The following is a 13,936-nucleotide window of genomic DNA, read 5'->3' on the forward strand; positions in this document are numbered from 1 at the left end:
TTCTCATGGCAAAACCCTCCAAAGGGAACAATCAAGGTCTTTGTCCCAACACCACCACCCACAGATGCCAGTAGTGCAGCTTGGGGAGTCAAGCTGGCCAGTGAGGACCTGCCTGTTCATCTTTCCAGGAGCCTTCTGCAGGCAGAATGAGACTGAGTGAAAATGGCTGAGCCATGAGAGCTGTGAGGGCCAGAGGGTGCCCCCAAGTCACATTTCCTATCCCAGAGAGGTCTACAGTCCCTCTGTGCCTCTTTGACACAACTGACCTTCCAAGTATTGTCCTAAAACTCTAGGTTTTAGGATTTTAGAGCTTTTCTTCTTCCTTGTCACTGGAGCTCACAAAACTGCTAAAACTGTTTTAATATTTCAATTGCTATACCTCCCCATTTATCTTTTAATTTACAGCCTTCTTATTACTTACATTCCTATTTCAATCTTTTTCATCCCTCCAGCTTCAGAATGTTTTTCAGCTTTTATATCTTTTCTTTTTATTTGATCATCATCTTCCTGTTCTATATTTGTGCTTGCAAACAGACACCTGCGTGCACACCCACACTGACTGACTCAATCTTTGTTTTGTTTTCTGGGTTCATTTTGCACTTTCATTTGTCTCTCACCCTTCTTCAGTCCCTCTTCATTTATCCTCTTTATTGCTGGAGACTTAATTTTGTTGCTCATTTAGTCTGTGACTCCATATCTGTTTGGTATCTCAGACTCTCCTGTCTCTCAAAGTCTTGTTTATCTCCACACATTTCAATCCATTCCTTCTTTCCCCCTCTCTGTGATGCAAGTACAGCAAATTCTCCACTTCATTATTCTCCCCCATTTCTGAATTGTTTCACATTTCTGAGGACACACCCCAGTGATGCCCCTTCTTGCCAGAATAAGCCAAGAACAGCCTGTCTGAAAAACGCATTAGAAATGTCATGAAAACAATCATAGAATCATAGAATATGCTGAGTTAGAAGGGACCAACAAGGATCATCAAGTCATGACCCTGCACAGGACACCCCAACAATCCCACCCTGTCCCTGAGAGCATTGTCCAAACACTCCTTGAGCTCTGGCAGCCTTGGGGCTGTGCCCACTGCCCTGGGGAGCCTGTTCAGTGCCCAACCACCCTCTGGGGGAAGACCCTTTTCCTGATATCCAACCTAGATATATCGTTCTGTTGGTATTTGCACTGATTCTGTGCCTTTCTGTGATGCTCAGCACTAAGATGTATGAAGACAGGATATCAAACTGCAATAGTTGCACTACCATATCATTCACTTTCAGGAGTTGTTGCAGAATAAAAGAGCAGTTGATATTAAAATGTCCCATCCACTTAGACTTGCCTTTCAGCTGCATAGCAACCACAGACTACCTTTCAGAGACTTACTGGACTATTTTTAGTTCAATTACTCGTTCCCCTGACTCAGACTGCAGGGTAAGTCTGAGATACCTTTCATGCAATATGTGCAAATGAACCTCATTGCTTGCACTCATCCTGACCCATGCAGCTCATTACCAGGAAATTATTTTAGCGACTGAGGTATAAACTTGTATATTTGTGCCTTGTGTCTGACAGATTTTCAGGTTAATTTAGTTCCCATCTAGATTTTATAGCCTAAAGTTTTATCATATGTATATCCTTGTCACCTACTTCAGTGACAGAACTACCTGCAGGTGGATTTACCAGCTTGAGGAATAGCTTCTAGCAGGGAAAGCACTGGCTTGATAAGCTAGCAAAGTAAATCTGTAAAAACGGAGAAAGAAAGACAGAAGGAAGCTTGTTTCTTTATCTTTTGGGGCTGAAGATAAACCTTTTCTCAAGCCCTGCTGCAGGAACTGCAAGTGTGGTCTGGGAGCAAAACTACAACAGCTTCTGAGCACCATCCAGAGCAGGATCTGCTCCTTGTCACTGAATGGCTGACCAGAGACTGAAGAGACGACATGGATCTGTGCACAGGCATTGTTTAAATGTAAATTATTCACATGTTCTCATTTCACTGAATGTAAGGGCATTTAAGCTGACATGTCAGAATAGCTGGCACCCAGACTCAGCACTGCAGAACTAGAGTTCTCTCCAGGTTTATTTGCAGAATAACCATTTGCTCTCCAACCTCAACCATTGCCCATATGGGTAATTTCCAACTTCAACAGGGTGAAGTGAGAACACAGGCTGGTGATAAAACCTGAAAAACGTTTGCATGTAGTTTTGACTCATGAAGAATCTGCATGGCTATTCCAGAATGCAAAGACACAAAGGAAACACAAAACTGTTTTATAAACACTATGTGCCAATATTTATCCTTAGCTTGCAAGAATGGTTTCCATTAAAGACCCTTTCCAATACTGAAGTATGCATCTACTCTCAGGAAAAAACTCCCTAGATTGCTCAGCTCTCCCTCAGAAATTAAATGTCCACCGCAAACAATAATCATAGCATGTTTTGGCTTGGAAGGGACCTTAAAGATCATCTCACTCCAACCCCCTGCTGTGGGCAGGGACACCTTCCAGTAGAGCAGGTTGCTCAGAACTCCATCCAACCTGGCTCCCTTCAGGTTCTGGATGATTGTCTTTTTTCAGTGACAACTGGGTAACATCTTTAAGAGTGTATTAAATGTTTCAACCTCCATTCTACTGTCAGCTGTTAGGTTTCTCATCCCTTCAGTAAGATTCCCTTTGCCTGGTTGGTTGTTCTTTTCCTGGTTATCCTCTTTATTAGTAATACCTTTAGTAAATTGTGTTCTGTCTTTTCCTTGCTTAATGGATTGAATTGTGGCTTTGTCTCTTTAGTGCTGTCCTTTCCTATTTGTAATATTCTTTTATATTTAATCCTTCAGCTGAATTCCCATTTCTTCTTCCAAGTTTAACAATTGATGAAACTGGAATCTAGTTAATGTAGGTCACATCCTACCCTTCTCCTCTGAGGGGACACAAACTACAGAATTTCGTTTGAACCCGGCTGTGCTCCACAGCTGCCCTTACCAGCTGCTGGTTTAAGCCACTAAGCTTGAGTAATCTCACTGATGCTGGAGCTTCATATCTCCTTGCATTTCTCCTAAGGAGCTCACTGAACCACAAAGATGTTTAGCTCTGCTGGGATCAAATCATTTTGTCCACCTGTTATCGGGGCAGAAATGATCTGAGCAGAGAGAAAACTGCCTGAAACCTGGTATAAATAAATGCTTAGCTGGAAACAGCAGGGAGAGGTAGAGCTGGAAACAGCAGGGAGAGGTAGAAGGATGGGGACAGAAATAAGGCTGTGTTGGGTGGAAGGACCAGGGACTGGAAGGCAGAGTCTGTTCTTGTTTCTGCTGCTGTCCTGCTGGAAGCTGAGCCTTGTGCTCCACGCCCCCCCTGCTTTGCAGGAGAAGGAATTACCTTTACCTGTGTCTATGTGGTAGTCATTCAAGCATCACCAAAATCCATGTAATTCAAAGAAAGGTCTCCCTGCTCTTCCTGTCACAGCACAGGGATCCTTTCTCTCAGCTTTCTGAAATGTAAAAATGAGTGTCTCTCACCTATTAAGGTGGTTATCCAAACAAAGTACCTCCAGAAGGTCATTCGCTCTTTTCTCTCCACTAACCACAGAGGGGAAGCTACACCACTGTATTACATAAGGTACCAAATTATTAGATTGCTAAAATCAGGTGGGAGAAATCTCAGTCAGTGCAATGGTTGTGGTGGAAGAAGGAACAGAGCTAAGAAGGAAGAATGATGCAGAGCCAAAGCAGCGCTGGACACGGTTCTGTGGGGATACTGTTGAATACAGGCATTTTGACTTTATGGTTGGATTTAATCACAAATGCAGGGGTTTATATGTGGCTAAGTATATAAACATAGTAGAGTAAGATTTAATTTTTAAGTAGGTTCTGTTTAGAAAAACATTGGTGCAAGGAATTTTTCTTTGCTTGGGGTTATGCTTTTGCAGTGTGGCCTCTGATTTTCTTATGATTACTTTTATGATCTAATATTTAAAATTCTTTTACATCAGCATTGCATATGGAAATAGTAGTGCAGATTTTGATAGTAAATCCTATTTTCTTAAGTATCCTTCCTTAGGTATCCCCTCACTCTTTTCAAAATTATCTTCCTTTTGGGGAGGAACTGAGAAGGACCAGTCTTGCAAAAAAGAATCCTCTCTTTCCATCTCTAAATCATGTACTTGGATTAAAAAAAAATATAATGCTAATAACTGATAATAACTGATAGTGACTTCTTATTTGCAACAACAAAATAGTCCAGAACCATTGAGATTTGAACTGCTGTTAATATTGCATTGTATCTAAGAGGAAAAAAAAAAAAGGAAAAAGAAAAAAATACTCTGTTCCTAAAAGAAAACCTATTTTCTCTGTTCCAAGAAAGAATGATTTCTCTTTCTTTAGAAGGAAGTCTTAGAGGATTTTGCAGCTCACAAAGCATTTTATGAGCCTGGGAAGCAAACCAGTTGATCAGATGAGGTGACTGACCCATGTCTGTCCCAGAATCAACTCAGCTATACTGAAAGCCACAAACTCCTCTGGATGAGGACACTGAAGCTGTCATTGATGTTCTGCCCAACATTACTTTAATCAACACATTTAGTCTAGAACACAGATTATCCAACCTCTCCCCACAGAGCAGCACCCTGGGCTGTACTGGCTGCCATGGGTGCAGCTCAGAGAATGTTCATTTATTGCTCATGACAAAGCAGCAGAGGACAGTCAGATTTTAAGCCCAATAAACAGGTTAGCAGATTTCCTATAACTCTGCTGTGCTTTATTGCTGGCATAAAATGCAAATTACCCCAAGTACATGATGGAACAGGCCTGTTTGTTTTTTTTTTTTTTGGGAAGAATAGTATTTCCTGTCTTAACAGGAACCTGTTTCAAATGTGATTCTGGCCATAAAATTGAGTCTGAGAGCAGCTCCTCACACACACTCTGTGCAGATCTCCTGAGCAGCTCCATTTTCTTACTTTAATGGGGAAAGCAGAGTACAGCTCCATCGAGTCTGTCTCACCATGAGTAAGACTCACAGACTGGATTCGGTTGGAAGGGACCTTAAAGATCATCTCATTCCAACCCCCTGCCATGGACAGGGACACCTTCCAGTAGACCAGGTTGCTCCAAGCCCCATCAAACATGGCCTTGGACACTTCTAGGGATGGGGCAGCCACAGCTTCTCTGAGCAACCTGTGCCAGGGCCTCACCATCCCCACAATTTAATTTTTTACCTGTATGAAACCTGGTATCTCTGAGTTAGTGGGACAGATTCCCCATAGCAGTAATGAGGCAAGCACTTGCAGAGGGTTACTCACCCTTGGACACCAATTTTAGCCTGAAAAAGACCACTTTCCCCAGGTACTGACCACAGAAAGCAGCTGCATGACAAATAGAGGCCAAATGCCTCAATTTTTGCTCCTGCGAGTGAAAGATTTGGCTGTATTTAAGTAAACAAAGCCCACCATAAGGCCATTTTTAAAAACTGCAGTCAGCTAAAAATGCAGATACATCATAAGCCTTCTTAAGTGGTATTTTTTTTATTATTTCTCCTAAGAAAAAGCAGCTTAGGGATTTCTACAGTCCTCAGTTGTGTCTGAGCATCCTTACACTCACGGCTGTCTTCTCAAATCTAGCCCCTAAGCTCTCCGAGTGGTCTTATTTTTATCCCAGAAATAAGAGAAAGAGGGAGATTTACTGGGTTAAACCTTTAATACCTACATAAAAGACTTCTTTCCCCCTTTCTTTCTTAACCCTTAATACTTTCTTTCCATTATTCTCCCATTCTGCTCATCAGTCCAAGCAAGAGGCATTTAATCCTGTCTGTTTGCTTTGCAGAGAGAGCTGCTTTGGGCATTTTACCTTTGCTTTGTTTTCCAGGAGTCATGGTATTTGTTTTTAAGATATCTTTCCGCAGACATCGAAAGCAGTGTGAATTCTGTCCTCTCCAATTACTGCGCCTTTCATTTCAGATAGTGAAAGGTCTGGGCCATCAGCCCACCCAGTGCTGCTCCAGGAGATGCCCTGGAGCTGGATGGGAGAGCCCGGGAAGTCTCACAGCACTGCCTATCTGCATATGTGCACAGAGCATCCTTCAGCTCTGTGACTCAGCATCACAGCCATCATTTTCCCCTGTTTCCCCTATTCACAGAATAAATTGCCAACAGTGCAGTAGAAAATGGTTTTCTTGAGGCAGCTGGCAGGCCCAAGTCCACCCTTGCACATTCACTACCTCCGTGTTGTACAGCTCTTTGCATTCAGTGATGCCCAGTAAAGCTTTGCCCATGGTTTGTTTAACCAGCCTTTTAGTGACTTGGGTAATTCGAAAGGGATTTGATACAGAAATTATTAGGAGTGTTTCAGAGGTAATGGGGAATGCTGCTCTCCATAGCCAGCTCAGCTTGACTAAGCTGTCTGGTGTTACTGCCTCCACCCTTCTGTTCCTATGAGGAATGGAGTTAAATCCAGCTGGTGGTGGGTCACCAGTGGTGATCTCCAGGGCTCAGTACTGAGGCCAGTTCTGTTTAGTATCTTTATCAATGATCTGGACAAGGAGATCAAGAGCACCTTCAGTCAGCTCTCAGACTACACCAGGTTGGGTTGGAGTGTTGATTTGCTGGAGGGTAGAGAGGCTCTGCAGAGGGATCTGGACAGGCTAGATCAGTGGGTCAAGGCCAGTGCTGTGAGGTTCAATGAAGTGCTGAGCCCTGCACTTGGCTCACAACAACCCCATGCAGTGCTCCAGGCCATGGTTTGTATCAGAAACAGTGTGGCCAGCAGGACTAGGGCAGTGATTGTCCTCCTGTGCTCAGCACTGGTCAGGCTGCACATCAAGCCCTGTGTTCACTTTTGGGCCTCTCATGACAAGAAAGACAGATCACAACAAAGCAATAATGTTGCACCATGATAAGAAAAAACAACCTCATACAAAGATACACAGAGTCACTGAGAGCCTTGAACTATTTCTATCCTCTCCTGGAAAAGCTGTAGCTGGAGTCATCTGTGCTTGCACAGTTTTGGATACCAGACTTCAGATAAAAGGCATGGATCAAGCAGACAGAGTGCAGAAGCAAACAAATACAGCCTAAAGGCTAGAAAAAAAAATCCAATCTTGAACAAAAGAGTAATGTGCATAAAGAACAACACTGAGAGAATATTACAAGCTTAAAACACTGAAGAGAGCTGCAATGATAAAGGAACAGACTATTTGTGTTTGTGCTGGCTAGGACAAGAATTAGCTCAAATTACTGCAAGGTGTTTTGGGTAGGCTTTAGGAAAAGCTTTCAATAGGTAGTAAAGCTGCAGAGAAGACTTCCTGCAGAGACTGTGAAGAATTCATTGCTGAATGACCTTCAGCAACAGGCAAACAAAAATCTGCCGGGAGTGGCAGAGGTATAACTAATCCTGCTCTGAGACAGGAGGATGGATTATGTAATAATTTCTGAGTATTTTCAGCCCTGTGTGATTATCAGATTCAATAATGGAAATTTTAGGCGAATACATGTTTCCATTATCTATCTGTGTTCTCCCCCTCGACCCCCCCATGCTTTTCCCTCTTACAGACCTCCTAATCTTTTTTTTTTATCCCTGACCTTTCCTTCTCCTTTCAGAAATTCTCTGCCCAAACTGGTTGATTGCTGTCCTTTTCCTAGAAAAATTTTGCTTCTTTAACATGGTTCAGGTCTAAATTGCAGTTCAAGACCCTACAATTAGTCACAGTAATTCTTCTCCTCCTTGCAAGCAGAGTAAATCCTTTCAGAACCTCACGATGGCTCCCTGCCTCATGTATAGCCAAGCAAAGGCTTCATCTCTACATGTTCACCTCCCACACAGAGCTGATTTTAATATTGTGAGATAGGAGAAGCAACAATCAGCTGAAACCCTGGCAAATCTGCTCTTGTTTCTGAACCGTGTATATCAGAGTAACCCTTCCCTTCCTCCACCACTCCACTGTGATTAACTGACCTTGCCCTGGTGCCTGTCAACTGCAAGATAGGATTTAGATAATTTTATGTAGCTGTATAGCAGGAATTGAGCTTGAAGCCCAGACAACACTGCTTTTACCCATGTGTTTGTGCAAATCTCTCTGCTGTACCTCGCAAGCAATCTCAGCCTGCCTCATGGTGCAAAGTTGATACACATTTCATCTTGTAGCTTATTACATTTTCACTAGATATAGTCCTGTAGCTACCAACAGACGTTGTAAAGTGGGGTTTTTTTAATATATTTTCCTCCTTAAGTGTTTATCTCCCTTTATTATGTGGTCCAGAAGGTCAGATTCATTTTCTTGAGCTCTTTCCAGACTCAGAGTGGGGCCACTTCACATTTTTGCCCAAGCAGGAATGTCCTCCTACCTGTGACCACACTGCTTCCTCAATTACCCTGGGCCACGACTGCCAGGGCTGAATACAGAATACCTGATACCCTCCCTAAACTGTCCCTTTTACTGATCACACTGCTTTGGAGTTCAATTCTTAGCCATTACCTTTTCTGAAGGAGTTGGCATTACCAAATTTGCCACATGCTTTGTCAGCTGGCTTGCCTGGGTAGTGCCCAGCTCTCATTAAATACCAGTCTGGAACCAGTCATGGTCTCCTGATATTTAATAGCAGGTAAAAGTTCTCTTCCTCACTTATCTGCCAGTTGACATGACTAAGTCTACCAAATAAAAATGAAAAGAAGTGTGAATATCCTCCCAAACTAATTGCATTCAGTAAACACTTCTGCAAACAGGGCATCTATTGCTCGTGCAGATACTTAAGATTCAATCCCATCAGTATCAGGAGACAGGCTCATCTTGAATCAACTCTTCAATGTGAAGGTTCACAGACTACCAGATTTTATATGCTCAGATACCCACAAACACTTTTAAGGCATATTTTCCCAGTTCTTCATAGTAATGTGTCTCAGATACTGTGTGCTCAGTGTATATTTTAGAGGAGCTCAGGCATATTGGGCTGCATCTGTTGGTTTATTTTTAGGAAGATGAGCTCCAATAGGTTTGCTTAGAAACAGCACACAAAGAAGTATGTGAACTTTGCAAACAGCAGAATATTTCAAGTTCTGTGTCTATGAACACTGACAGCAGTTGTTCAAATAAATTGCTTGTTGTAAAAATCATGCTGATCTCTTCTTCCTGGAGGCTGAAATCCAAAAGTCATCCCAGTGGCATGAAAGGTCTATCTTGAACAAATTTAAGCCTCCAGGAAACACAGAATTAAGGCTGACACCAACTTTTCTTTCCATCTTTGCCTGTGACAGTTCAGGGATGATATTTGCACCCAGCAGGAAAAACACAGGAGTCATATTATGAATGACTCAATGGTTTTGAATGCTAATATGTACATCATGACAGAAACAGTTCAGTGCAAACAGATCTCGCTATCAGTTTTGTGTCAGCAGGTTAATGGATAGTACAGAAGCTGACAGGATTTTGAAAGCAGCTTAAGTAGTAGGCACCCTGTTCCCACCACAACAGGAGCTGGAGGCCTTATTCCAACCCTGATCTTGCAAGGGCTTATGTGTGTACTTGCCTTTAAGGGCTGCACAAAGAGCCAACAACTTAGCTATGTATTAGAGCAAACACCAGAGCCAGACAGCCCTGAAAATTCAGCTGCTGGCTTTACTAGTTTGTTATAATCCATCCTGCCTGTAGAGCATTTCACTACAAGCCTGTGAACTAAGATGAACTGCACTTGTTTGGAACTTAACTTTGCTTATTCAGAGATTAAGCCCTGTTGTCAACTTGTAAAATCTATATTGCAAAAGCAGTGATAAAGAACGCTTCACTGTTCCACACAGCAGTTCTGTCAATCCATCTCTGCTTTGGCCAGATAAATCATGTTACACAGCGAGAAGGCAAATCTACCCAACTGCAGCACAAATCTAGCCAGATTTTCAAGACTGCCAAGGTGCTTTGAAGATGGAGGAGTTGTACTGTGACAAGTAACATTTATTTCTCTCTGAGGAAAATAAAGGGAAAAAAAAAAAATCAATGGTATGCAAGGGTCCTTGTGAATGCAAGACAAGGAGCCAGTGGCCTGTTCTCACATACATCTCAGTGCATCTTCAGTGAAGAGCTGTAAAGAACCTCAGAGGAGATACCTGCCTTTTGATATCTGTGGCACTAATCAAAGAACATTTTTTGTGAGAAATATAGGTCTAATTGTACAGGGTGATTCTAGTAGTAGGTTTTCACACAGCATAATAAACTAGTTTTACTTTAAAGACTGAGCTGCTAGAAAATTACAGTTCCTCTTCAAGCTGCACTGACCTAATTAGTTTTTGTTTTGTGCTGTTACTGAATAAACATGCTCAAAGGATGCTTCCCCTCCTGTTTGAATAAATCAGAATTTAAAGGCATATATCCAGGAGGCCCAAAATATCTAGTTGTGTCTTGCTGAAGTATAAACACAATGGCTCTATAGTTGCCCATACTTGTCTTTTAGCAGAACAGCTCCTGAAGCTTTCTAGCACTGCCCGTAGTTACTCAGGGGCCCAGAGCTGCCGTAGGGCTCAGGCAGGTTCCCAGGTGCCAGCTGGGCAGCATCTTTTTTGGGGAAGGAGGTCTCTAGCCCCATCTTTTGGTAAATCTGAATTTCACATCATTTTTCTCCCTCCCAGTTCACCCAGTGAGAACTGGGGACCCACCCAGCAAAGCTATATAAGGGAACTGAAGTGGTGGGCTGAGACAGACCCTCACATAGCACCAGGTGTTGTTTTACAGAGGAAGGACCGGGCTTGCACCGTTTTCTCCTCAGATGATCACTAGAGAGAGAATTCATTAGTGAAATGTAGCCCAGAGATAGCTCTTTGTCTTCTGGAAATTCAGCCAACTACCCTATAGCTTAAGGTGTCTGTGCCTTGTGTACCTTATTTACTGGGGTACCAGTACAAAACTGGTGTGAGAGCAGGCAGCTACCACCTTGGGTGTTCTTTGTACCAGCATAACAAGTTACAGCAATAAACCTATTGTGTGTTATGGCACATTTGTGCATGTACCACCTTCTTATAACAGCACTGTTGGTGGGACAAATCGTGTGAGAAGATGCAGCTTAGTGCCCAGATGGTGCCACTATTAAGTTCTCATTAGCTGTGCTTCAAAGCACTCCAGATTGAGGGGAAAGGTGCAACGTGGAGTACAGCAGGTAGAGTATTGGATCCCTTGTGTTGAGGGATGGAAACTGAATGCAGTGATTTGTGGTGGGGAGGAGCAGGAGGTTCCAATGACTGCAGAGAGGCTGGTGCTTGGCTGGTAGGAGGGGAAAAGGGGAGCTGAGAATGTATTCAGAGCAGGTGCATCTCTGAATCACAGGGACAGGTGTGAGGGAGGCAGGTATATACGGTCAGCCCTGTTTCTAGGAGGAGGTAGGTATATAATAATGTCCCTGTTTGCAGCAGGGAGATAATGTGGGCAGACTAAACAGGCTACAAGAGCAGGAGGGAAGATTATTGCTCACTCAGAGACTCCTGTCACTGCACGAGTGTGCTGAGGTCAAGCTTGTGAAGGATTAAGGCAATATACAGAAAAGACAGAAAAGGTGTGGGACAACCATCTCTCACAGCACCTGAAGCCATCACGAAGCCTCAGCTCTGCCAGGCAGGCAGGGGATTATCTTATCTGGGCTGGGGCAGGGGCCATCTCCTCTCAGACGTGGCTGCCAAGCAGTTGGCTGGGGAGGAAAGGAAATTGCTGATGCTCAAAGTGAGTGCCCAGGACAACTTTCCCAGCCAGGCTTGAAACGAAGCCAGTGTGTCAGATAAAGTGACCAGCTGGGAAGCAAAACAAGGTAAAAATAAGAAAACTATCCCTATCAGGAGAGAGAACAGTGGGCAGCTCTTGCTTCTGCTGCTATTAATAATGCATGGAAACCGCTAACAAATCTACCATTTTCACACCACTAATTGCAGAAATGTTTGCCACCTCCCCAGGGCATTTCTCACACTATCCTGACACTTTATTATTTTCCTTCCCCTTGGCCGCTTCTCTTTTCCTTCTTCCATGAGGATTTTTTAAATGGCAGTCGCTCAGCAAATCAAAGACTGAAGGATTAAAACCACCATTAAAAAGATTTTAAACACAGAAGTGGTGTATGCTGTCCACCAGTGCAACCTAATGGTATGAAAAAGATTTATTTAATTATTCAATGAGGACACAGAGAGCATCCTTTCTGCATATAAATACTTATTAAGTTCAAATATTCAATAAAAACTCTTGGTTCCACTACAATATCTTGAATCTCAAATTGAAGAAATCACCCCAGGGCTTTTCAGGATTTCAGTGCCTCTCTCTCAAAAAATTTACCACCTTATCAAAACTCCTGAGCATCACTGAATGCAACAGCTTTGCAGTTCCTTCCTGCTTATCACCTCTAAATAAGACTTTGCTACAAGGGTGTATTGATTTTGGGAAAGACAGTAAAAATGTAAAATATAGTTCCAGAAAACTATGGTGCCAATTTAATGTTTTCAGGAGCAGAAGTGAAAGGAAATGCTGATACACACACAAAAAAAGAGGTTCTTGTTTTGTGACCTGTAACTACATAATATGGTAAAGGAGAAATCATGAGAAAGAAATACTGGCCAGACAGATAGTGAGGCCAGTACAAGTTTCACCCTCTCACTTTGTTAACCTACATGTCCCATGACTAATACAACCAGCAACAAGGGTTGCTGCATTTAGCAGCTAAAAGCAGAATAGAACTGGTGAAATCACACACATCAATGTTCAGTTGCTCCATAGCCTCTCCCAGGCCAGAGGAGACTCAGATAAAACCTTACATTTCCTGCATGATGCCCCTTGTATTTTGAGGCATCTAGATGTGGTGATGTGAGGGCATGATTAAATTATCAGGTGTATCTAATAATGTGTACTTGTAGCTGCTTTAGGAAAAGAGCTTGTAAATCAATTAAGTGCTGATATAAAGCCCCATCAGAGTCAACAGGAGAATTGCCATCGACTGCATCAGATCAGAAAAGCTGAACGAAAAGCCACAAAGGAAGGATGAGCAGCAACAGAATCATCTCTGAAACAGGGAACAGTGTTTCAGAGTAAAACCTACAGGGTTAGGAAACAGTTTTCTTCAGTTCAAACAATTTTCTCAGTGAGGTCCTGGGGCATTACCCCATCTGATACACCCCGACTGTTTGGGTTACCCTGGGGGTACCTGGGCTGTCACTGACCCTGGAGGGACAGCAGGTCTCAGTGAAGGGTGTCCATCCTGACTTGTTCTGCTCTCAGTGTCTGCTCATCTCTGTGATGCTGTTCCCTGCAAGCGACACCTGGAGAGAGCTCCTCAGGGAAGGACCAATCTAAATCATCCCTTAAAGGAGTGGGTTTACAGAGGGCTATGTGAGAGATGGAGAAAGTGCTTTACATCAGCATGGGACTGATTCAAGCAAAGAAGAATCAGGCATACGTTCAGTGGTTTTCTCTTGCATCAAATACTTAAGCATAAGAGGTCATCTTTATTTCTTGAACTGTCCTTATTTATTGAATCAAATTCAAGAAGCAAAGCAGGAGTGATTTGAAGTCTGCTCACTACAAAACTCTATCCAATGAATTTCAAACATGGAGCTGGATATCCAGACTAAGGAGCAGTTAACAGATGGGAAACCACAGATAGTGGATTTATCAGTGCTACACACTGATCCTATGAAGTTCAGTCTTTCTAAGGTAGCCTGGAGAAAATTGTTCTTGTGCAGTCTGAGAGCAGAAAACTACTAATTCTTACCAACTGAAAGATAAAAAGTTCAGTTTTTCAACAGCACAAGTCCAACAGACAGCTGCAAAGAGCAATGGGGAGATAAAAGGCATCTGTATGGCAGCTCTGCCTAATCTGCTTGTTGCTGGAGGCAGAAGGGAGGGATACTGAGGCTGACTAATTCTTGAAAAAAAAAAAAAAAAACCAAACCCAAACCTTTTTAGTTTGGTTCCGATATGTGCTGTTTTCCCCAAATTAAGTGGTT

The sequence above is a fragment of the Corapipo altera genome, unplaced genomic scaffold, assembly GCF_003945725.1.
Source record: "Corapipo altera isolate COAL_440 unplaced genomic scaffold, ASM394572v1 75, whole genome shotgun sequence".
Lineage (NCBI taxonomy): Eukaryota > Metazoa > Chordata > Aves > Passeriformes > Pipridae > Corapipo > Corapipo altera.